Below are 24,581 nucleotides of genomic sequence, written 5' to 3' on the forward strand. Positions count from 1 at the left end.
TGGAAGGCAGATGTTTCCAAGGAGAGGAGGTTCAGGAAGTAGCGATGGGGCAAAATTCTGAGCCTAGAGGCTAGACAGAACATTTCAAGCATCTTAGCTGGGCTCTGTCCCCTTTGGGAGAAAGGAATTATAAAAGCAATACCTACTCAAGTGGGCTGTCAGGACTGTCAACGAGCTGAGGCTCCTGGAGGCTCAGCCCAGTCCCAAGGCTGGCTGGTAAGAAGTACGGAAGAGATGGAAGTGTTTGAAAGCTGAGGATCAGGGAGGTGGGAGTGCTGTCTAGTGACATAAGCAACCACTGACTCAAATGGTAGCCTAGCTTCAGGAAGCCAAGCCTACCCAGTCTGACAAACGTCAGACAAGGGGACAAGCATGAGGGACAAGCATGAGCCTGGCAGGACCATTCAGCTCCTGCAGATAGAGCAGCTGGGTAGACCAGGGGCAGAGAGCAGAGCAGGGAGGAAAGAAGGAAGGTGAAGCTGATGTCATCATGGTCAGAGAGAGACAGAGACAGAGGATGTATGTATGTATGCATGTATGTATGTATGTATGCATGCATGTATGCATGCATGTATGTATGTATGTATTATGTAGTGGGACCCATTAGTCATATGCACCCTGGGAAATCTCTGAATGCGGCTCAGCACAAAATTATAATGGTACTTAACCAATCATGTTTACAATTTGCTTTTGTAACTCAATAACCTGGTTCTGAAACACGGACTTTGTACTTGGCACTCAGAGGTTGGACACCCCTGCCAGGGTTTGCCAGTGAATCTAGGTAGAAGGTGTAGAAGAGAGCCTGCGTGAGTGGATTCAGCTAGTAGCTGGTGTGGAGTCACACAGCCTTCTTTGTATATGCTTAAGACATATGTGTTTGGAGACAGGGTCTCATGCAGCCCTTTAAATTCTCATGCAGACTTTAAACTCTGACTCTCTTCCACCTCCAGGGTGCTGGACTGCAAGTGTGTGCCAGCTTGCTTCCTACTGGAAACTCTCTCTGCTGAGACATGACTCCTGCAAGCATGGGGATTTTCTTCTTTCCATCGATATAGACCTGAATTCACATTTTGTGAAGAGCATGTCACTATCGCATGCGTCAGTCCCACAGGGCAGTCCCAGTGGCTCTGTGGCTGCTGGGGGGTGGGGTGGGGCAGGGGGTAGTGGGCGGGGTGGGGTGGGGTTCTACCCAGGACCCATCTTACTTACAGAAGCCTGATGCCTGCCTGGGAAGTGAGGCCTGGCACTCACCCAGGTGCTGAGCAGGCAGGTGCCCCCATGTCTTCACGCTGGATTCCCCTCATCTCCTCCAGCTGCAGATGGAGTGATTTCCGAAGGACCCCTGTCTAGGGCTCCTCTTGGGGCCTTTTCTTCCTAAGAGTCTACTCCTCCCTCACTGCCTGTTGATGGAGCACCCTTTATACAGCAGGGCTGTGTTCTGGAGTCAGAGGCCTCAAGCAGGGCTGCAGGCTGGCTGATTTAGAGCTCTAACAGAGCACTGTGTAAACTGTTTATTTAATCTCTCTGTTTGCATGCTTTCCCGGTGCCCCCTCAGCACCTCTCTGCTTCAGGAAGCATTTCTGGGGCTTGCAGGTCAGCTCTGCTGCATCCATTGGGTTATTCCCACTGTGGACATTTGAGAAGTACTAAGAACCTGAATTGGAATCTCTGTTGGAGCCTTGAGCACCATGACCCAGGGGAAGCTAGCCAAGGGACCTGGTAGTTCTCTCTCTCTCTCTCTCTCTCTCTCTCTCTCACTCTCTGTGTGTGTGTGTGTGTGTGTGTGTGTGTTTTCACATGAGCGCAGGTGTAGGTTTGGAAGCCATAGACAACTATCAGGCGTCTTCCTCAATTGCTTTCCTTTTTTTTTTAAAGCCAGGGTCTCTCAGTGAACCCAGACTACAATGACTAGACAGGCTTGTCTGGACAGGGCAGAAACCAACTATCTTCCATAGCTTGAGATATCTATGGAGCGCCAGCCTCCCCCAGATTCCAACGGCCGTGTCCATCCTGCTTGGGACCCTCTGTGCCTATTAGCCCTTCTGCCTCCCTACCACCCTGCTACTTTCTGCCACTCAAACTCTCCTGGCATTTGGTCCATCCTCTGAGGGCATTTGCTTGTGCTGGGAAAGGACTTTGTAAAGAGTCAGTCATCTCTACGGCTCTGTGGAGAACATTCTGACCCAGCTGGGGAAGAGCAGGCAAATGCCATGAGCAGCCCAAGTAGCCCTAGATGTCAGCAGAAGCCTTATCTCTGACTTGAAAGTGTCTCTTATGGGTCTGATGGACAAGTGACTTCCAGAGTCTCCCACCTCAAGGACAGTAGCGAGCTCTGCTCAGGGGCTCAGGATTGAGCCGCAGCCCTCATTTATCCTCTGAGTAACTGTGTGGCATTGGGTAGGTCTCCTTCCCTTTCAGGCCCTTAAGTCTCCAGGAGTTGCCTGCCTGGGGAAGACAGCCCTTGGCTCCACCGGGCAGCTTCGCATTCACAGATGGAATTATGTCCAGAAGGTCAGATCCATTCTTTCTGCCCTGATAGATTAAGATGTCAAGTTCTCTTTGATTAACCAAGTCCCTAAATGTTTCCCTAAATGGGGGTATGGGAGGGTGAGGATATGGCTGCCTGTGGGCAAGGGACGGGCTGATCCCCTGAGCATGCAGATAGAGCCCCGAGGAGAGCCCTGTGAGCTCTAAAAATGAGCTCAGCGGGGCAGAGAGCACCCAAAGGAGACAGACAGCCTATAGCAAGCCAGGACTTGACGGCTCTAGGGGTGGCATCCAGTAGGGTCTTGGAACCCTGCCCAAGGAGTGGGTACTACTGCTCAAGCTCGTTCCATCCCCGCCCCCTGAGAGCCTTCCAGAGAGCTGTTTCTCACTCTTGCTGCCAACCTGAGACCCTGAACTGTGCTCCACCACATCTCTGTAGGCTGGGACACTGCCCTCTCTGACCAGCTGTGAGAACTCTCGAAGGTTCTCCTATGGAAGAAGGAAGGAAGGAAGTGTGACTCTGTCCCAGTGTGGCTTGACTGTCTGCCTTGGAGGTCCCTGGGCCAGGTGGTCTCTGCCACATCTGTCTCTAACTGTCTCTAACGACTGCTTTACTATACACCAGTGGAAGTTAGATGATGTAATGCCTATGTACTCTGAGGCTAGCTTCTCTGCAGTTGTTGGGACCCTGTAGTTTTACAGGGCATCTCAGAGGCTCTGGTATGCAGAGGAGGGTCTCTGCCTTACAAGCCACTGTGGACTACAAGGTAGTCTGGGTGGCTGCCGAGGCTGTCACAGATGGTGATGATTGACTGGTCAAGGATCCCCTGCCACCACAGCAGGATTGGGTGGGAACCTTTAGCCTTCTGCCAGGTAACAGCAAGGAACAGCCTCCCTCTCCTGGGGCTAAGGGACAGGCAGCTCAGTGCTTCTACAGTCAGGCTTGCTCTACGAGGGCTTCTTCCCAGACATGGCTTGTATTGCAGGTTAATAAAGAAAATAACAGAAAGCTGGATCTGGAACTGGGGACATGGTTCTGTAGGTACAAACACCCAAATGTAAAAACCTGAGTTCAGGTCCCTAGAACCCATCCGAAGCTGGACGTAGTAGCGCACTAGTGTCTGCAATCCTGGCTCCTCTGATGAGATGGGAGCAGAGACAGGAGAACCAGGAGCACTGTGGGCCAGTTAGCATGGGGTGTGCAGGACAGACCCTGACTTACACAAGGTGGAAGATGAGGGCTAAGTTGAATTTTGTCCTCTGACCTCAACGTGTGTGCTGTGGCACACACACACATACACACACATACACACACACACACCCCTTGACATTGACCTTTGACCTCCTCATATCATGTGGGTGTGAACAGCTCAACTCACCTGAATGTGTACCCAAATGCAAAACACACACACACACACACACACAGAGAGAGAGAGAGAGAGAGAGAGAGAGAGAGAGAGAGAGAGAGAGAGAGTTGGTCTGGCAGTGCCTACCTGTAACACCAGCACTTGAGAAGACAGCGAGGCCAGCTTGGGGCACATTTTGAGATCCTGTCTCCAAAATAAGAGAGGAGAGGAACGGGAAGAAAAGCACAACCCCTCAGAGAATTCTTTTTTCACATAAGGTGTTTGTGTTGAGGTGGTGGAAAGGAAGAGATGCTCACCTTCCTAAGTGACTCCAGTCACCTTCTTTTTTTTCTCTCTCTCTCCTTCCTGTGGTGAAAAGAAGACCCCTACGGTGCACATAGCCTTGGTGGCATTCCAAAGAGGCATGCTGTGTTCCATGCATGTTGATGGTTAGACAGGGGCCACACAACACCACACGCTGGGTGAAGCATCGCGTTTTTCAGACATCTGTTTGTAATTCCTCTACCCGTGTTCCCAGCTCCCTGCTCTGTCAATGGCAGCCTGGTAGAGCCTGTGCAGTGCTTTGTGTGTGTGTGTGTGTGTGTGTGTGTGTGTGTGTGCATGTGATGTATGTGTGTTTGTACATGCATATGATGCATACGTATGTATTCAGGGCCAGAGGCTGATGGTGGATATTTCCATCAGTAGCTTTCCATTGTAAATATAGTTTTGCTTGTTTATTTAGAATTATACTTTTCTTGAGACAGGGTCTCTTACTTGCCAAGATAGCTGGGCCCTGAGCTCCGTGAGAATTCTGGGATTATAGGCCTGTGCAGGAGACAATACATTTAGCTACTTCAATGTAGATTATGGGGATTTGAAAGCAGGTCTTCACAACTGTACAGCAAGTGCTTTTAGGGAGTGAGCCCCTCCCCCAACCCTGAAATGTTTTTAAATGGACTTTGTAATGGTCACAGGATCCCTCAAATATTCCTTGTATTTTACCCTTTTCGAAGGTTGGTTGTACAATATATAAATTGTGTTTAATTGATAAAAACAGAACAGTCAGCAGAGTGTGGCAGCACACCTATAATCCTAGAGATTCAGGAGTCAGATGTAGGTTTCCAGACGACCCTGCACTGTAAGGTAAGACTATCTGCATTAAAATATTTTTAACAGGGTCTCTCTACATAGCCCTGGCTGTCTTGGAACTCACAATATAGACCAGGCTGGCTAGAAGTCACAGAGATGGGCCTGCCTCTGTCTTCTAAGTGCTAGGATTAAAGGTATGAGCTATGTCTTAAAAGCAAGATACAAACAAACAAAAGAAACCTGAGGACTATGGCCACTACTAACAAGGCTCCTGTTGCCCTTGTACCTGCCCTTGCACCTGTCCTTGCACCTGCCCTTACACCTGCCCTTGCACCTGCCCTTGCATCTGTCCTTGTACCTGCCCTTACACCTGTCCTTGCATATGCCCTTACATCTGTCCTTGCACCTGCCCTTGCATCTGCCCTTGCACCTGCCCTAACACCTGTCCTTGTACCTGCCCTTGCACCTGCCCTTGCACCTGCCCTTACACCTGTCCTTGCATCTGTCCTTGCATCTGCCCTTGCACCTGCCCTACCTAACACCTGCCCTTACACCTGCCCTTGCACCTGTCCTTGCATCTGCCCTTGCACCTGTCCTTGCACCTGCCCTTGCATCTGCCCTTGCACCTGCCCTTGCACCTGCCCTAACACTGCCCTTGCACCTGCCCTTGCACCTGCCCTTGCACCTGCCCTTACACCTGCCCTTGCACCTGCCCTTGCACCTGCCCTGACACCTGCCCTGGCACCTGCCCTTACACCTGTCCTTGCACCTGCCCTTGCACCTGCCCTAACACCTACCCTTACACCTACCCTTACACCTGCCCTTACACCTGTCCNCACCTGTCCTTGCACCTGCCCTTGCACCTGCCCTAACACCTACCCTTACACCTACCCTTACACCTGCCCTTACACCTGTCCTTGCACCTGCCCTTTCATCTGCCCTTGCACCCAGGTCCACCCTCTTGCTCCTGTGCTCATCCTGCTACCTACCTTCCCTAAGGTGCACCTGTTTCTGTCCCTTACACTCCAGCTTCTCCTTATGTGTCTGGCTTGCATAGTCTCCTTTGTTCATCTCAACAGCACCTTCTCCCTCCACCAGGGTCTGGGGTGGAAATGCTGCTGTTCTGGGACAAGAGCAGCCTGCTAGGCGGGTGGCCTCTGCCTGGACTGTGGGTGCTCACATCACCCGTTCCCACTCATGGCTGCACAACTTCACAATATCCTTGTCTAGAATATGGCTCTGAGGCACAGAATATGAGCCCTAATTCTGCTATTTCGTGGGTGGATGGGCAGATGACTGCCCTTTCCTGTCCCTAGCTCATATATTAAAGTCCTATCTCCATCAAGAGAGAATGTGACCGTGTTTAGAGATCTGAGTTGGTCACTCTTGCAGTTTCTTTTCTGCATACTCCAGGCTAGAGCTACTGAGATTAAAAGAGCATGCCATTGTGTTCAGCATTCACTCATTCACTCATTCATTCATTCACTCATTCATTCATACCCTCATTCATTCACTCATTCTTTCTTCTTTTTGTTTTGTTTTTGTTTCTTGGAAACAGATTCTCTTCGTAGCTCTGACTGTCCTGGACACACTATGTAGACCAGGCTGGCCTTGAACTAACCAAGATCTGCCTCTTGAGTGCTGGAATTAAAGTTGTGAACTACCATGCTCCACCTTGCTTTCATAGTTTCACATGGGCTCTGGGCATGGAACCCAGCTTCCTCTGTAAGTGCTTTTACCCACCAGGCCATCTTGCTGGCTGTGTCTGGATGATCTGGATTGAGTTACTGTCAGTCTTCTTAATGCAAAAGACAGGTATCAAGGGCCAAGGTGAGACATGATGTGTGTGCATGAGGTCAGGATTTTCCAAGATTAACCTTGCCAGTGAAACGCCTTGACAGGTAACTTCATGCCAATGAAAGGACTCCTGTTAATTAAAAGAGCCAAGAAAAGGTCAAATACCAGGCAGGCTGCTGTGGTGTGGGAGTTGCCTGCTCCCAGTGTTTCCCCCACCATGGGAACCCTTTACCTCAGGCTTCAGTGGACTCTGAGCAGACCCGATGATGGCTTCACAGGGAGTGACAAAGGGTGGTGATGGTATCTGGACCTTCCAACTCCTCTGTAGGCCTCTGTGTTCCGGTCTCCAACACTGTAACCTCTAATTAGAGTACAGGCCAGGCTTGCCATGTGCATACCAGTGAGAGAGACCCACCCATCAGGTCGGGGAGAGAGAGAGTGGTGGGTGGGAGGGATGTGGGGGTGGGGATGGGGGCGCTCTGGGAGGTGGAACAAGATGAGAACAAAGACAGGACCTTGTCTTGGGCCACCCTGAAGTAGGCAGGGCTCTGAAGAGAGCTCTGTAGGTAAGAAACCAATCTACCCTAAAAGGCCTATGTCTAGCCAACGCCATAGACAGCACTTGCTCAATCTAGCCAGCAGCAGGTTCATTTCTTCCCAATTCGATTAGATTCTTCCTTAAAACGAGTCAAAACAAGCCTGTTCCTCTCTAAAACACAGACAAAAAAACAAAACAAACAAACAAAAAACAAACAAAACAAAAAACCACAATAACCAACCGAATAACTCTGGTAGTGTCCCCTCTCAGCGTGCCCTACCCCAGTGTCTATCTACCAAGGGCTACACAGAAAGGCATCTCCAGGACACATTTAGACATCCTGAAGATCTGAGCCAAGCCTGGTTTGGCTCCCTGACGAGCTGTGCACATTTGGGAAACTGAATCTCCCTCTCTGAGTCTCAAACCCTCACTCGGACAGAGGAGGTGCTTACCAAGACCTGCCTCAGTGGCTTCTTAGAGGAGTCAGGGCAGCCCGGGCGGGGCCTGCTCACAGCTAGGACGAATGGAGGTTGCTCTCACCCACTCTCTTGTCTTTCCTTTCTCTCTTTGCTCCTCCTCTCCGCCTTTGCTCTGACCCACCCCCACTGTCCGGCCATCTTGGACACACAAGATACTTGCCGGATGATCAGCACCTGATTGCCAACACCCGGGGCGGGGGGTTACAGACACATCTGTCTAACTCACTATGGTTCCATTTTTCTTCCTTGGAAAGGCCAGTGGCTTTCCCCTCTGGCTCTGGGTGGAATCCAGTGGAGAAGACCCTGCTCTTCCTCCACGGAGCTCACTGGCAGGCAGAGGGCCCCTCAGACGATCTCTCCCTTCTCTCCCGCACTTTCTCCTACTGAATAATGAAGATGCCCTCAGACCCTAGCCTCCTCCCTCCTGCCTCCCAGCCTCTGATATATTTGATCCCAGATAGCATAATTTTTCACTTAAATGTGAATGTATTTGTGAATTGATAGAAAATGGTTCTCACTTGGATGATATAATACAAGACCGCCCCATCCCGGCTGCTATTTTGATTGTGACTTAAATGGATGAGGCCATCAATAATTATTTTATTGAACAGGCACATAAAAAATGATGCTGGGCTGAAGTAATTTCCCAGGCGAAGACAAGCTAATGCATGGGGGTAGGCTACCTTTGCAGCCCCGAGCCTGCTGCAGAATGCTGGGGGTGGGGCGGGGAGATCCTTCCTTACCCACCAGGCCCTCCTCCCCTAGGGGAGGACTTCCCTGCAGAGTGGCTGCTGGTGACCTGAAGAAGGCAGCAGGGCCTAAGAAGTCCCTGGAGCACTTCCTGGGTCATCTTGCTTTCCACTCTGTATCCTGGTGTCTCTGCAGGAGGAGAGGGCCCCTCAGACAGGCGGGGAGCTGCATGGACATCCCTGCTCCTCCAGCTGGTGCCTGGGACCTCCCACCTTCTAACACCCAGGTTGCAGAGCCCATCTCAGAAACCTTTACACTGGCACTCTGGGACCCAAGTGGTGATTTGGGGAATAACACTGGCTATGTACTCAGTGCTCAGTTATTCTAGAGCCTTAGGATTCCCACACCCCAAACATGTCCTCTAAAGGGGGAAGAACAGAAAAAGGCTGTGAAAAGGGACATAAAAGCACCCTGACCCCCAAAACCCACAAGGCCCATGAACATCTGTCTCACCGTAAGTTTGGGCTCTCTGTTGTTTTGATGGTGTCTGCTGGCTTGAGCCTAGGTTAAAACGCTGGCAGGGCAGAGTCTGACCTAACATTCCACAGTCCAGCTGCTGATACACACCACTGTCTGGTTACCAGTTTCCCCAACTCTAGCCTTTTATATCCCACCATGCTTTTTGGCTTACTGACATGCTACCTGAATAATGATTTGCTTTATTTTCTTAAGCCAGCCTTTTAATTTAGCCCCAGTTGTGGCAATAAACCCACCAACCCATCATTTGATATATTCTTTCTGTGTCTCTGTCTCTGTCTCTCTGTCTTTTCTTTTCTCTTCTTTTCTTTTCTTGACACAGGGTCTCATGTAGCTCAGACTAGCTTCAAATTCCCTATGTAACCAAATTCCCTATGTAACCTTGAACACCTGCCTCCATCCACTGAGTGCTGGGGTTATAGGCATGTGATTCCATACCTGATTTTCACGGTGCTGGGACTCAAACCCAGGGCTTCATGTATGCTGCACAAGCACTCTACCAACGGAACCACATCCACGCCCCTCTCCTCGGTCCCATCTCTCTCAACATGTAGCCCGAGTATGGCGTCCAATACTCAATCCTCTTGCCTCGGCCTGCCTGGGGCTAGGATTTTAAACTTGCCTGCCTGACTTTACTTTCCTAATGCTCCTCAGAAATAAAAACCTAACTGATGCAGAACATCTGCATCCAGTTAATAAGAAGCATCTAGCAAGCACCAGGTGGGGGTGGAGTGGTACCCGGAAAGGCTTGCCTCCAGAGGGAGGCAGGCAGATGGAGCTAGGAGAGGATGGTGCCTCTCATCCGGATCATCTCTCTGCTAGTCTGGCCTACATCGACAGAATGGGCTCACAAAGGTCTGCAGGAATGTGCTCATCCCGGGACAGGGAGGGCTGGGGAACCCTTTGCACGTGTTTCCTTCACCCCTTGGGGCTGCAGCTTGCTTTCCTTAAACTAAAGCCACCCACGACCACCCCCCCCCCATAAAGAATGCGTCCATGTTCCATTTCAGGTCAGATTCTGGGAGCCAAGTACACAAGGTTTCCTTCAGGTTTGGGGCTCAGATGGCTTCATCTTCCTAGGGAAGTTGTCAGAGGATCAGAGGCCTGGAAAGCAATAACTCAGGGGGTCACAGACGGCAGGGCTCTGAGTCCCCACCCACCTCTAAAGGTTAGTTCCCAAGAAAGAGCTGAGGAGACTTCCTTGGAGCCTCTCTGTACCTTCTCTCTTTCTCACACCTTCCTCTACTCATGAAGGACCATTCTTCCCCAGGCTGTCCCTGGAGGAGCAGGGTAGTCCATTCTTGGGACCCACGGCTGAGCTAAGGAGCTGCCCTGGCTGAGGGGCTGCCTATCTGTTTAAGGGTGACCAAACTCATGAGCCCTTGACAATTTTCCCAGAGACCATGTGTACTGGTTAGTCTTATGTCAACTTGACACTAGCTAGAGTCATCAGAGAGGAAGAAGCCTCCATTCAGAAAATGCCTCCCTGGGATCAGGCTGTAGGCAAGCATTTAGGACATTTTCTTAATTAGTGATTGAAGTAGGAGGTCCCAGCCTATTTATAGGCGGTGTCATCCCTGGGCTGGTGGTCCTGGGTTCTATAAGAACACAGGCTGAACAAGTCATGGGTGCCAACCAGTAAGCATAACTACTCCTCTGTGCCCTCTGCATTAGCTCCTGCCTCCAGGTTCCTGGTCTGCTTGAGTTCCTATGCTTGACTTCCTTCAGTGATGAACTGTGATGTGTAAGCATAAGCAGAATCAACCCTTTCCTTCCTAAGTTGTTTAGCTCATGGAGTTTCATGGCAGCAATACAAACTAAGACACCGAGGGATCTGCCTGAAGCCATCTGGTCCTTCCTGGATATTAATCAGACTCTAGGACCTGTGGGGTCAGGCGAGAAAGACAGCATGAGAGGGCCAAGGCTGCACCCACAAAAGGGCAGGTCCCTTCTAAAGAGATGACCTGGATGAGAGAGAGAGAATTAGCTGGGCTTCAGATCCCACGTCTCTGGGTCAGATTCAGCCACCCTGTGGCGCTGGCCTGGGCAGAGCACGCAGAACTTTTATAAGGTTGGAGGGATCGTAGAGGGCTTGGCCTGAGCTTTCTCAGGGATTCACTATGGCACCCAGAGTGTCTGTGTGTCCCACTGGAGTCCTGAGTCTGGTCATCTCCACTTTTGTGTAGACAAGAGGGAAGAAGGTCCCTGGGATGGATACAGCCTCCTCCTGAATGCTTGTTCAGTTTGAATTCCCAGGACCTATCTGGTTGGGACTGCAGCATCCAACAACTGAGCAAAGATGCTCTTGGGCCTCCCCACCTCTGACATGCTCAGTCTGATTGCTGCTGATCCAGGCATTTCCCCCAAGGACTTAACATTGCTACAAATATACGACCCCTGGGGCTGGGGAGCTGTCTCAGTCAGTAATGTGCTGAGGTTCAGAGTTAAGATTCCCAGTGCCCATATCAAAAAGCCCAGTGCAGTGGTGTCCACCTGTACCCTAACACTTGGGAGGAAAAGACAAGATCTCCAGGGCTTGCTGGCTAACTAGCCTAGGCAATCCCTGAGCTTCAGGTCCAAGGAAAGACCCTGTGTCCTATTGGCTTGAACTGCCAATTTGGCACAGCTTACAGTCACAAGAGAGAAAAAAAAATGATTTGATGGAGAAATTGCTTAGATCAGATATCCTGCTCGGGGGTGGCACCACCCAGAGTGGACTGCGACCTTCCACATCAATCTTGAATCAAGGGGGAAAAGTTGTGCCTAGAGACACGCCCACAGGCCAGTCTGATGGAGGCAATTCCTCAGTTGGGGTTCCATCTTCTCAGGTGACTACTGCAAATTGCGTCAAGTGGTCAAAAACTAAGGAGCCAAGCCTCTCTCTGTCCATTTAGCCCCTTCCTTGTCTGTGTGGCTTTGCTTTCTTCCTGGGCTTTCTCCCTCTCTTCCATCCTCATGTCCATGTTTTTTTCTTTTCTGATATCCTCTGCTCATCTTCATTGAGAGCTGACAGACAGGGGAGTGGCTGGGTGGTGCCACCACCCGTGGCCAGCACAGTGGTAAGACTGGCATCGAAGGAGCCACGGAACCATCCCCAAGACCCCGCTCACTAGCACACAGTCAACAGAGCTGCATGGCTCTGACCCAAAGGGAAGAAGAAAGCCAGGGCACCCTGCTGGTCGTCTGTGGATGGGAACTTTGTATTTACTGCATGGACCTTATAATGAACCTACAGATAAAATCATCAGTGAAGAGACTGAACAGTGGAAGCGGGTGAAATGGTTTCCTTAAGGTTGTGAACCTGCCCTGGGATAGGTTCATTTGAATGCAGGCATCTGGCACACACCCTTAACCTTTGCACGGTTCGGCCTCTTACATCCTCATTCCTTGAGCCATCAGATCATGCTTGGGCTTAGCCTTCTCCTGTCTCGGGCCCAAAGGGCTACTTTCTTGTCAGCTGCTATTTGGATCTCTATCCATGGGCATTTGACATCCTCTCTTCTTCTCAAACACGAACCCTTGTCAATAAGGCAAAGCCTTCTGCCCATGTTTGAATTTGTTCACTGGCTCTGGAAGAGATCACCAGAAATCCAAGGTTTGCTGTGGGCTTTGCAGCTCGGGAGCTCACACTTGACCTCCATCTGAACTGATTGTCAGAACACACAGTCGGGGCTCTGCAAGGTCTCAGATGGGTACGCAGCATGGCAGGGGAGCACTTGGCACTTGGAACCTGCTCCCCCAGCAGTGATGATACTGGCTGAGGACCATACCTTGAACTGTAAAGATGGCGGACTAGAAGATGGCTCAGTCCATAAAGAGCTCACCTTGCAAGTATGGAGCTGTTCCTCAGAGCCTATGTCTAAAGCCAAGCCTTGCCTAACCGATGAGCCTCAGACCAAGGAGAGACCTTGTCACAAAACAAAAGGTGGATAGCACTAAGAAATAATTCTCAATGATGTCCTGTGCCCTCCACACACACATATACACCTGCTCAGATATATGCATCACACACACACACACACACACACACACACACACACACAGCAGCAGCAGCAGCAGTAGCAGCAGGCTTTGATTCCTCATTAGACATCTCAGGAAGACAGGAAGGTGGTTCCTGCAGGCTTGTACACATGCATGCCTGCACGTACACACACACACACACACACACACACACACACACACACACACACACACATATCACATCACACACACACCCCTTGTGCACAGGGCTGGGGCACACATGCCCTGCTGTGATGAATAGCATTCATTTAGGCAGTGTAGAAAGCACTGCTCTACAGATCTATTGGGTTTTTTATTAACTGTTTGGCTGTCACAGTTTCAAAATCAATCACACCATGCTGCCCTCTGGAGACTCACTGGGGTTTCGGGCCTGGCTTCCTGGTCTAAATGTGGCCTAGGCTTGGCCAGGCTAGCAGGGCTGGGAGAGGGTAAGGGAGGGGGTGGAAGCACAAGAGTGACTGAATCCTTTCTTGCCCCATCATGAACAGCCTACTCTGTGCACTCCCCTCTCTCTCTCCCTCCCTCCTGAATCTCAGCCTCCATGTCAGAGCTCACTATGTGTTTTTGATTCTTGAGCCAGGCCCAATGTGAATGCCTCTTGTGACTCACTTACCAACCAATAAAGCAGGAGGGGCCAGGCAAAGACCCCCAGCAGGCTGCTGGAAGGCAGAAGGGAGTTTAACATTTCCAAAACCTTGAAGGGAAAACAAACCATCAGAAGTCTGCGAGCTCACAGGCTGACGCAGGTCAATATTTCAGTTGGTCAGGCTCCTGGGCTGACACAGCCTAAGCCAGGTGTAGGGAGCTGGCTCTGCAGTCCAGGGAAACAGGGGCATCTCTGTGTTGAGTGGACCACCCCACGAAGTCCTGTCTTTGGTAACAGCAGGCTGTGGGTCCTCAAACTCCCCTGGCGTGGTTGCAGGATGCCATCTGGCTGGCGGCTCCCTAGATCCCATAGGAGTGGGCCCGGAGTCTCTGGCTCTGCAGAAAGCTGAGCCCTGTGAAGGGCTCTTTCTGAAGGGTCACTGTAGTGACTTGAAGGGAGCTCCCAGGAGAGGGTTAGAGACGGGTGAGTGAATATGAAAGTCAGGATGAAACCCTGGGACTTCCTGTCCCTCTGTGGGTCTAACCCAGGTGTCTGCTGCTTCCTGTCTCTGGTGTCACAGAAACAGCTTGCCTAGTTTGCAAGCCACATCTATTCCAGCCCCAGGATTTGGATTCAACCTTGTTCTTGTGTGGTCTCTGTACTAGCTAATGTATGTCAACTTGATACAAGCTAGAGTCATCTGAGAGGAGAGGACCTCAACTGAGAGAATGTCTCTATAAAATCAGGCTGCAGGCGAGCCTGTAGGGCATTTTCTTAATTAGTGACTGATGGAGGAGTGGCCCAGACTGGTGGTCCGGGCTCTATGAGGAAACAAGATGAGCAAGCCATGGAGAACAAGCCAGTAGGCAGCACCACTCCACGCCTCTGCAACAGCTCCTGCCTCCAGGTTCCTGCCCTCTTTAGTTCCTGTCCTGGCTTCCGTCAGTGAGGAACAGTGCTGTGGAAGAGTAAGCCAAACCAACCCTTTCCTCCCCGAGTTATTTTGGTCATGGAGGTTCATCACAGCAACAGTCCCTAACTACGACCGTGTCCCTCTTTCCCTGGTCATCCCTGACCCCAGCCACACACACAGATCCTTACTCCTGAGGGCCGGCCATCTTACCTTCTTCTACTTAGACATAAACACCTGACAGTAGGGGACGGGGCTCTCTGCCTGTGCTTCATGATTTGTCCCATCGTTCTGGTGGGCGTGGGGTTGTTTACTACACAGGGGCTCACTCTCCACCTCCATCAGAATCAATGCCCCCCTCCCCAATTCCCTTTCCCCTCCTCCTTCCCTCTGAACTCTATCCATATTTGCCTGGACCAACCAACCTGGCCACAGGGAAGCCCTTGACCAAAAATACAATAGGCCCATTCTTCTTTTTAAAATTATTTCTTTTATCTTTGAGATTATAATACAATTATATTATTCTCCCCTCCCCTTCCCTCCCTCCAAATATATCTCCCTTGCTCATATACCCCCCTTGCTCTCTTTCAAACTCATGGCCTCATTTTCATTATTGTTATACACACACACACACACACACACACACACACACACACACACACACACACACACACACGTATTCCTAAATATAACTGCTCAATCTCTGTGTGTGTGTGTGTGTGTGTGTGTGTGTGTGTGTGTGTGTGTGTGTATACACATATTTTCAGGGCTGAATGTTTGGTATTCGGATAATCAACTGGTGTGTTTTACCTGGATGTTACTATTTCTCCCTTGTCTTGTTTGTTTGTTTGTTTTGCTTTGTACTGAAGACAGGGTTTCTCTGTGTAGCCCTGGGTTGTCCTGGAACTTTCTCTGTAGACCAGGCTGACCTTAAACTCAGAAAGATCCGCCTGCCTCTGCCTCCCAAGTGCTGGGATTAAAGGCGTGCGCCACCACCGCCCAGTCTTTCTTTGTTGTTGTTGTTGTTGTTGTTTTTTTTTTTTAAAAAAATAGGGGCTAAGTGGAATATTATTCAGCTGTAAAAGGAATGAAGCACTAGTCCATGTTACAAGACGCATGAACCTCAAAAACATATGCAGAGTGAAAGAAACCAGGCAGCAAAGGTCACGTGTTACACAGACCCCCCCCCCCCATCTAAAAGAAAGGTGAGAGTTGGGAACGCTCACCCAGACATATCATAATGCTGGCAGCAGAGCTAAGGAGACAGAAAATGGGGAGAGTTAGGTGTGAAGAGAATGTTCTGGAACTAGATAGAAACGGTTTCCCAATGTACTGAACGTTCTAAATGGCACTGGATGCTGAGCTTAAAGGGGGCTACTTTTATAAGATGCGAATCGTGCGTTAAACACACAAACACTGATGTCTGCACGCCTTGGATGCTCTCAAAGCCTGGAAATACCTCAGCTCACGTGCTCAGGGGTGACGCCAGCAGTGTCGGCCCTGGCCACAGAAAGACTGTTATTATGCTTGTGACTTGGGCCACGGGACCTTCCCTGGCCCTTGTGGTCACAGGTTCCAGCTTAGAGGCCTCAGAGAGCTGACCAAGGAGAAAAGAGCAAGAGGACAGAGGCATCTGAGTCAGGCAGGAGAAGGGAGAGGGGCAGGGTGTGGCAAGGAGTGGGGCTGGGCGGGGCCAGGGGCGAGGCGGGGTCAGGGGGCATCCCTGCTCACTAGACTGTGATCAGCACATTTCCTGAATAACAGAAGGTACCTCATTGCAGCCCTACAGCTTTCAGCTCTGCAAATTGAGGCCAGCAGAATTGTAGGGCAAGCAGACAGCCCACAGCCACTTGGTAAGGAAGCACTGGTCTCCTTCGAGGTCTGCTACAGCGACAGGCAGGGCCCTCAGTGACATAGGAAGGGAAGAGTGTGCCTGGCTTTGTGCCCCTTCTGCTGAGAAGCCTGGGCTGAGCAGAGCAGTAGTGGTAGATGACCAATGGGTGACAAGAACAGTCCCTGCAGCACTGTGGAGAGTGACTGACAGCCATGACAAGGGGACAAGGAGACACAGCCTTGGCTCCCAGAGTGTTTGCAGCCTGTGAAGCTGTGGACATGAGGTATGGGTGGCGATCTGAGGCCGCTGCTTCGTGACAGGCCCCGCTCTACTTGCTGTGTGATGGTGAGCCAACCACTGGACCTCTCTGATTCTTTCCTCATCTGTGAGACTGAGGAAATGGGCCTGGCTCCTTGGAAAGGCTCTCTGAGGACAGTGTGTCAGACAGTGGCAGGACACAGTAAGTACCTACTGTGCGTTGGCCATGCTCCACGCTGAGATCATCTCCGGGTGGGTGGGTGGAGCTAAGGAGAGACTCTGCCAGGATCTGCCTCCCCATTCTGGGCCTGGAGTCCTCCTCAGGAGACTGAAGACTTGCCAGCACTCCTGATGATCCCTCAAGCTTAACACCCAGAGGACCAGAACCAAGACCCCAGAACAGAAGAGGAAAGCAAAGGGTGAACCCCTAAGGTATGCCCAGAGGGACCGCCAGGGCAACTGCTATCAATCTCTCCCATGCTCCAGCTGGAGGGTACTGCTCACGTCACAGATGAGGACCACCACGTCTTTTGGGTTAGTCTATTATACTTTTTTTTTTTTTTTAACTTTTTGGATAAATACTTTCAAGGATAAATTACTACTTTGTAAACAGTTTAATTTGGGAGCCAGTGAGATGGTCCAGTGTGTAAAGGCATTTGCTGAGCAAGGCGGGTGACATAACGTAGATCCTTAGAACCCACATAAAGGTAGATAGAGAGAGCCAACCCCATCAGATTGTCCTCTGACCTCCACACATGCGCCATGGTTTACCTGCCCCCATATCTCACACACACACACATACACACACATACACACACATTCACACACATACACACACACACACACGTATACACACATACACACATATTCACACACATACATGCATACACACACATACACACATATACACACATACATACACATACGTACACACATGCATGCACACACACATACACACACATGCATACACACATACACATACATATACATATACACACATACACATGCATACACACATACACACACATACATACACATATACACACACATACACACATATATACACACACATACACACACATACATGCACACACATACACACACACAAATAATTAACTTCAAGTATTTGATTTGGGTGGCTGAGGAGATGGCTCAGTCATTAAAGGACAGAAGAGCACAGGAAGCTGAGTTTGAGCCCCCAACCCCATGATAGTAATCTGGGCAAACATCATTCTAGTGCTGGAGGAGGAACAGGCAGATCCACAGGGCTCTCTGGCTATTTAGTAAGTTCCAGGCCAGCGAGAATGTCTTTAAAGCTGATGTGAATGACACCTGAAGAACGGCAGCCAAGGTTGGCCTCTGGCTTGCACATGTTCATGTACACATGTGCACCTGCACACATGAGCGTGCACACAGGCATGCACAGGCACATCGCTGTTTCCAGTTTCCTGTATGTTTATGTTCCTTGTACATTCCACGATCTCTGTTACATGTACTTTGGGAAGGGAGGCTTCCCGGGATGCTTGGCATGGTCCTTGTAATAGAACTGAGCTTTGGAAACAAAGTGGAATCAAAGCCCAGGCCCAAGACAGGATAGAGCCAATAAGCCCTTTTCTTTCCTTGGTCCAAGGTCAATGGTGTTGATGTGGAGCTTTCTAAGGTTGCTCTCTGGGAACCAGCGGCAGACCTGCCAACCTTCCTCTTGTGGTCAGTAGAAGAAGCACTGCTATCACAAAGCTATGGGGTTGTATGTGTACATACATGTATATATGTGTACACAGATGTTGGAAAGAACAGAAGAGCCAAGAATGGTGTGTGTACTTGTAATCCTATCAGGTCAGGAGCATGAAGAGTTCAAGGCCAAGTGTTTTGGGTAGTTCTTTTTGTCATCTTGACACAAGCTAGAGTCTCCCAAGAAGATGGATGCTCAATTGAGAAAATGTCTAAACAGACTGACCTGTGGGTAAGTCTATCAGCCTTTTTTTAAATTGATTATTGGTATGGGATGCCCCAACACACTGTGGATGGTTCCACCCCTGGAAAGGTGATCTTGGATTGTGTAAGAAAGCAGGCTGAGCTAGTCATGAGTAACAAGCCAGAAAACCAGCCTCCCTCCATGGCCTCAGGTTCTGCCTCGAGGTTCCTACGCTGACTTCCCTTCCTGATGAACTAAACCATAAGATAAATCCTTTTCTCCCCATGTTGTTTTTGTTCATGGTGTTTGTCGTGGCAATAGAAAGAAAACTCAAACACCAACCTCCTTACATACGGAGTTAGAAGCCAGCCAGGCCATGTGAGCCCTTGCTTTAAACATGCGAAGTGGAGAGTAATTGAGGCAAACAGCTGGTGCCATTTGGTCTCCACATGCACACACACATACATGCACACACACATGTACACATGTGCACATACACACACATGCACACACACACACACACACACACACACACACACACACACACACAAATAGGAGGAAGATGAAGATGAAACAGAGAAGGTACTATAGAACAAGGCCCATAGTCCTAGCCATGCTGAAAGCAACAGGCCCACATCTTCCTTATACTTCAGTCCATCATGCTGGATGTTTTCCCTGGTCTCAGCCACTTGGAGCAAAAGACTGAAGTCTGAACAGTGGATAGACACCCATGGAGGCTGGCTCATCAACATTTGGTACATTCATAGCTCAATGGCCCAACCAAGGCAAATAAGTGAAGGGCTGGACCAACTTCAACCTAAAGCTCACTGGCCATGCTGCCTTTGTCCGTGAGTGCATGTGGGGGGTCAGCTGCTCCTTCTGGTGGGTGCAAAGGTCATAGCAGGTTTGTGTGACACAACTGAGAGGAGGTAACAACAGCTTTTCCAATGGCAGGTTAGATGTCACCTCCCCTTACCTTACAAAGATGTCTGTCTCGTCTTCTTGGTTTGTGCTGAAGCCAGCAAAGGACCAAAGTTCTCCGTCACTCTTCTGGGATGGAGACCTCCACAGCCCTGGAAGGTCTGCACTAGAGTGGTGTCCAACAAGGACAAGTGGGACCTGGGTGGAGTGGGAACTGGCTATGGTTTAGGTTCAAAGACTTGAAGGCCTAAGTAGAGGATGGGGGATAAACACTGACATGCAAATGGTCTAAGAGGGGTGTGTGTGTGTGTGTGTGTGTGTGTGTGTGTGTGTGTGTGTGTTAGCAGCAAGATCAATAGAGGCCATAGTATATGATCCAGCTGCTAAACCAAGGAGGTCTGCCTCTCAGTGACCTAGCCAGAGCTGGCACCTCCAGCATCAGTGGGTGACAGCCTCATTTTTGGTTTGTGCTGTTGGCTGCTTTCCAGAATTTTCACTTATTTCTAGGTGTCACAGATTTAAAAGCACATCAAGGTTTGAAGAGTGTGGAAAGGAGACTGGCTGAGTTGCAGAAGGCCTAAGGGGGCCTGCCAAAGACCCTGTTAGAGCGGTAAAGACCTCTGCCTGAGAACGAGGGCAAGTGTAAGAGGTGTGAGCTCCATCTTGAGTTTATGAGGGTGCTGTCATGAGACAAAGGCTTGTTCAGTGGCTGCGGTAGGCAAGGCTGAGACTCAACAGTGAGAGGTAATGCTTCGTAAAACGGGGAGGCAGAGTCTAGCAAGAAAAGGAGTGTGTGTGTGTGTGTGTGTGTGTGTGTGTGTGTGTGTGTGTGTCTGTCTGTCTGTCTGTCTGTCTGTCTGTCTGTCTCTGTGTCTGTGTTATACCCTAATGTATTTTGGAGATTCAGAGCTATGTCCTAGTGCATGTCGTGTGTGTGTGTGTGTGTGTGTGTGTGTGTGTGTCTCTGTGTGTGTGTGTGTGTGTGTGTGTGTGTGTGTGTCTGTGTATCAATAGATAGACTCCATGGGAAAATCCAAAACCCCGAAAGAGCTTGTCCTTACCCGAGTCCCTTGATTAAGAGCGAGGACCTGGTGCTGAGCTGTCTGCAGAAAACTGATGCTGTTAGCCAGGGGGCCAGTCCCCATGAAGCCTTACTAATAAAATAGGCTTTTTCAGAATCACCAATGGACAAATTGATCATGCCCTTTCGCCAGTGGGCTATACCTGGGCATAGCACACTGTGTTGATAGTGTCCCCTGGGATCCTGAATTGGAGAGAAAAGGGGAACAAGAAGCAAAGTGGTACCTCTGTGAAACAGACTGGAGCACACAAAAGCCCATTAGTGCTTGAGGATAGCCGCTTCAAGCGTACATATACATCAGGACCAGTATGGCCTCTTCCTTCCGCCGTCTAGCTCCCAGGTCTGATCAGAGGCAAATTTATTTTTGTGCAAAGCCTTCTGTATAGGGTAAGCTTGTATACCCACCAACATATGATATGTGATATATGTGCACAGGATTATTTTCATAGACATGGGGGTCTTTGGTGACACAGACCCAGTTTAACATAACAGTTTGCCTCAGCACACGGAGTTCCAGAGCCTTTCAACAGCTGCATGGCACTCGGTCCTGTTGATGCCTGTAATTTATTAAAGTGTCCTATTAATGCACATCAGGATGTCACTAGTCTCCTGGTATTGCAATTATGGTGGCAGTGAATATTCTCATGCTTAAGTCATTCTGCAGCCCCCAGTGCTGATCAACTGGGCTAAATAACATGAAACCAAGAGCTGGACAGAAGGGGCTGTGCACTCAATGCTTCATCAGGGTTGCATGCTGCCTTCCAGGGCTGCTGTACCATACTCCCCCTCACAGGATGCCAGAACTGCTCACCTCCCCCATCCTCACCAGTGCAGCATCAGCACCCTTCTAATGTTTGCCAGTGCGAAGGTGGAGTATGATATTTCTGCTTGTTTGAATATCATTTTGTGTGTATGTGTGGGTGCACTCAGAGAGCCTTCATAAGCAAGAACCAACCTACCATGTGATTCAGAGCCTTGCTCAGCCATTACATGATGTCACACAGTACTTGTTCAGGCCCTCCCCCAAAATGTCCAGGCCCCAGCTTCTCAGAAAGCTAGCTGCTGACTTTGTCCCCACTTTGCCCATTGTGGTTAGCTGTAGGGGGGACTGAATATTTCAACACACTCACACGCACACATACACATGCATGCACATATACTACATACACATGCATGCACATATATTAACACACACATGCACATACATACATACACATACATATACACACATACATACATATACATACACACATACATACACACATGCACATACATACAGATATATACACATACATACACATATACACACATGCACATACACATATACACATATACATACATACATACATGCACACACATACATACATACAAACACACATATATACACAATTCTTCTCTAGGCTCCCATCATTGCTTAGAGCCAGGTGTGAAATTGCTGTCAGCTTGAATGGCCAGATCAAAGCTGATGATGACAGTAAACTTGGTTGGAGCTCTGAGTGTGGGCAGCTCTGAGCACAGGACTCTGGAAAGACCATCACATTGTCCATCACAGACAATGCCATGGAGGTGTGGTGACCGACACTTCTAGTGAAGCAGCATGTGTGCATGGTGTGTGTGTGTGTGTGTGTGTGTGTGTGTGTGTGTGTGTGTGTAGTTGTTTTCACATGTCTACATGGTATATGCATGTATGTGCACATGTATGTGGAGGCCTGTGGTTAATGCCAGGTGTCCTCCTTGGTTGCTCTTTTTCTTATGTTCAAAGCAGGGTCTTTCACTAAACAGAGAGCGCACATTCAGACAGCTTAGCCAGCCACCTTGTGCCAGGGATCTTCTGCCTCTGCTTTCAGAGTGCTAGAATTACAGGCAGCCACCATGCCTGCCAACCATTCACATAGTGCTAAAGATCTGAGCTTTCTCAGTATGCCCTGTGTTCGGGGGGTTCACCCCTCGCCCCCTAGCCCATCACCTCTATTTTGCAGAACTGAGACTGAGGGAAGCAATCAATCCTTTGCAGCCACTGAGTGGTGGAGCCTTGAACTCTGGGGTCGGGGCTCACAGAGCATCATCCTACATCCCTCACCAGATGGATGAGCCAGTGGCCCCTGACTAGCAGATGCCACACCCAGTTCTGGAACTGCCTGGCGGTGGACAGTGACATCACACCAGCCCAGAGGCTTTCATCCGGCACTGCAGAGGAGCTCGCCCCTGGGAACTGCTAGCCATGACTTGGAGACCCTGGTTCTGGTCCTCTGCCCCTTCCCTTGCTCCCTGCCTGGAAGGACTCACTAGCCAAGCCCAAGGCCACCACTTAAGGCTGAAGCCAAGGAGCGTCCCAGTTTGTGGAGTTGACAGTTGCTTTGGGCAAGCTGCAAGCCAACAGCTGTGACTTCAGTCCCCAAAGATCCCCCTTACTCCTTACCTGTGTCAACATTTTTATTTTTTAAAGCAATACAGCCAAGGTGGGGGTTGGGAGTGGGCAATGGGGAGGGAGGGAGCCAGGGCCTCTATCAGCTCTGGGGTCCTTGCATATGTAACACTGTCGTATAATTAACAGTGAAGATCATTTACATTGTCGCTTAGCTAATTTTCATAATGTTTTCTTTATTATCAGAGGAAGAAATTAACCCAAGAATTTATTTACATAGCAGCCTCAAACAGTAACAGCTTGCTAATTGCCTGTTAGGTGATTAATAAGCTTACAGCAGATGCTAATGCGTCGTGGGCTCCCGTTTCAAAGGTGCTCTTCCTGCACGCCTGTGTTTTTGGCAGCTTAATTAGTGCAATAATTATGTACTTGTTGCTCCTTCTTTCGAGCAAATACTGTCAAATGCTTAAAAGATTAAAGTGAATTATATCCTGAGAACTCACACGCTGGAGGATGCCCATCGTACTAACTTCTCTGCTAGTGCAAAAATAGACAAGAATAAATAAGAGAGGGCTCTGATGCGCCACAGTGAGCTACACACTCAGCCCAGGCCTGGCTCTGACTTTGCCCCTTGCTAATGGAAAACCCTAGAAGCATGCCTCAAGTTTCCCATCTACGTAAGGTATGGGAATCTGTCAACATGGAGTGGGGGAGGGGAGATGGGAATCTGAGAGATTCAAATAACTCAGCTTTCATTGTAAGGGATATATCTCACTTGGTTACTTAAAAAAAAGATTTATTTTACTTGTATACATATACATGGGTATGCATGTGTATGTGTGTGTATTCACACACATGTGTACAGGTGCAGGCAGAGGCCAGAAGAGGGCATCAGATCCTCTGGGGCTGCAGTTCCAGGCATTGTGGTCCACCCAGCGTGGATCTGAACTCAGATCCTCATGATTGAGCAGCAAGCCCTCTTAGCCGCAAAACCATCTCTCCTGTCCCTTCATTTCACTCTTAATTAGAAGAAATCGATTCTCGAGAGCCTTCACTGGGATGGCTAGAGAACTTTAATCCCTGGTTGAGAAGCAGATGGTGTTGTGATGTTGTATACTGTGATGGGGACGAAATGGTTATGGGGAAGGAAATGTTATCTCTTGACTGAAGAATTCAGGGCTAATGCTGATGGCTGCCATCTGCCTTAACATTCCCAGCCTCCTCCTAAAGTGACCAGTCTGCAGGTGGAAGGCTAGGATAGGGAGTACGCCTTGCAGCTTGACGCGCTGGACGGTAGCTCAACGGAAGTGCACTTGCACAGAGTCCTCATTGTGATGGTTCCCTAAGAGGACTCAGCTAAGAGGCGAGGCTCCAGCGCATCCACGAGAGACGTTAATCGAGGTGGGTGAACCTAGGCCAAGCATAGACAACACCTCCTGTCTGGAGCCCAGATGTAAGGAGGTCTGAAGTGGAAGTCATCACTTGCTCTCACATCTTGTTTACAAGTGGTTCCTAACCCGCCCGTGGGGATGAAAGGACCCTTTCAGGAGGGAGGCATATCAGATATTTACATTGCAATTCACAACAATAGCAAAATTAGTTACAAAGTAACTGAAAATAATTGTATGGTTGGTCACCACACACGAGAGACTCTACTAAAGGGTCCCAGCATGAGGACGGGGGAGACCTCTGCCATAGACTGTGGCTGCTGTGTTCCGCTGAAGC

The 24,581-nt window shown here is 49.6% G+C and overlaps 1 long non-coding RNA gene across 1 annotated transcript; it reads left to right on the forward strand.

Annotated features, from left to right (window-relative positions):
- Positions 1 to 16,197: 16,197 nt before the first annotated feature.
- Positions 16,198 to 23,355, forward strand: LOC110328679. The gene is made up of 3 exons (XR_002380870.1): positions 16,198 to 17,108; positions 18,356 to 18,537; positions 22,471 to 23,355. It is a non-coding gene; the product is annotated as an uncharacterized LOC110328679 (long non-coding RNA).
- Positions 23,356 to 24,581: the final 1,226 nt, after the last annotated feature.

Source organism: Mus pahari, chromosome 10, assembly GCF_900095145.1.
Source record: "Mus pahari chromosome 10, PAHARI_EIJ_v1.1, whole genome shotgun sequence".
NCBI lineage: Eukaryota > Metazoa > Chordata > Mammalia > Rodentia > Muridae > Mus > Mus pahari.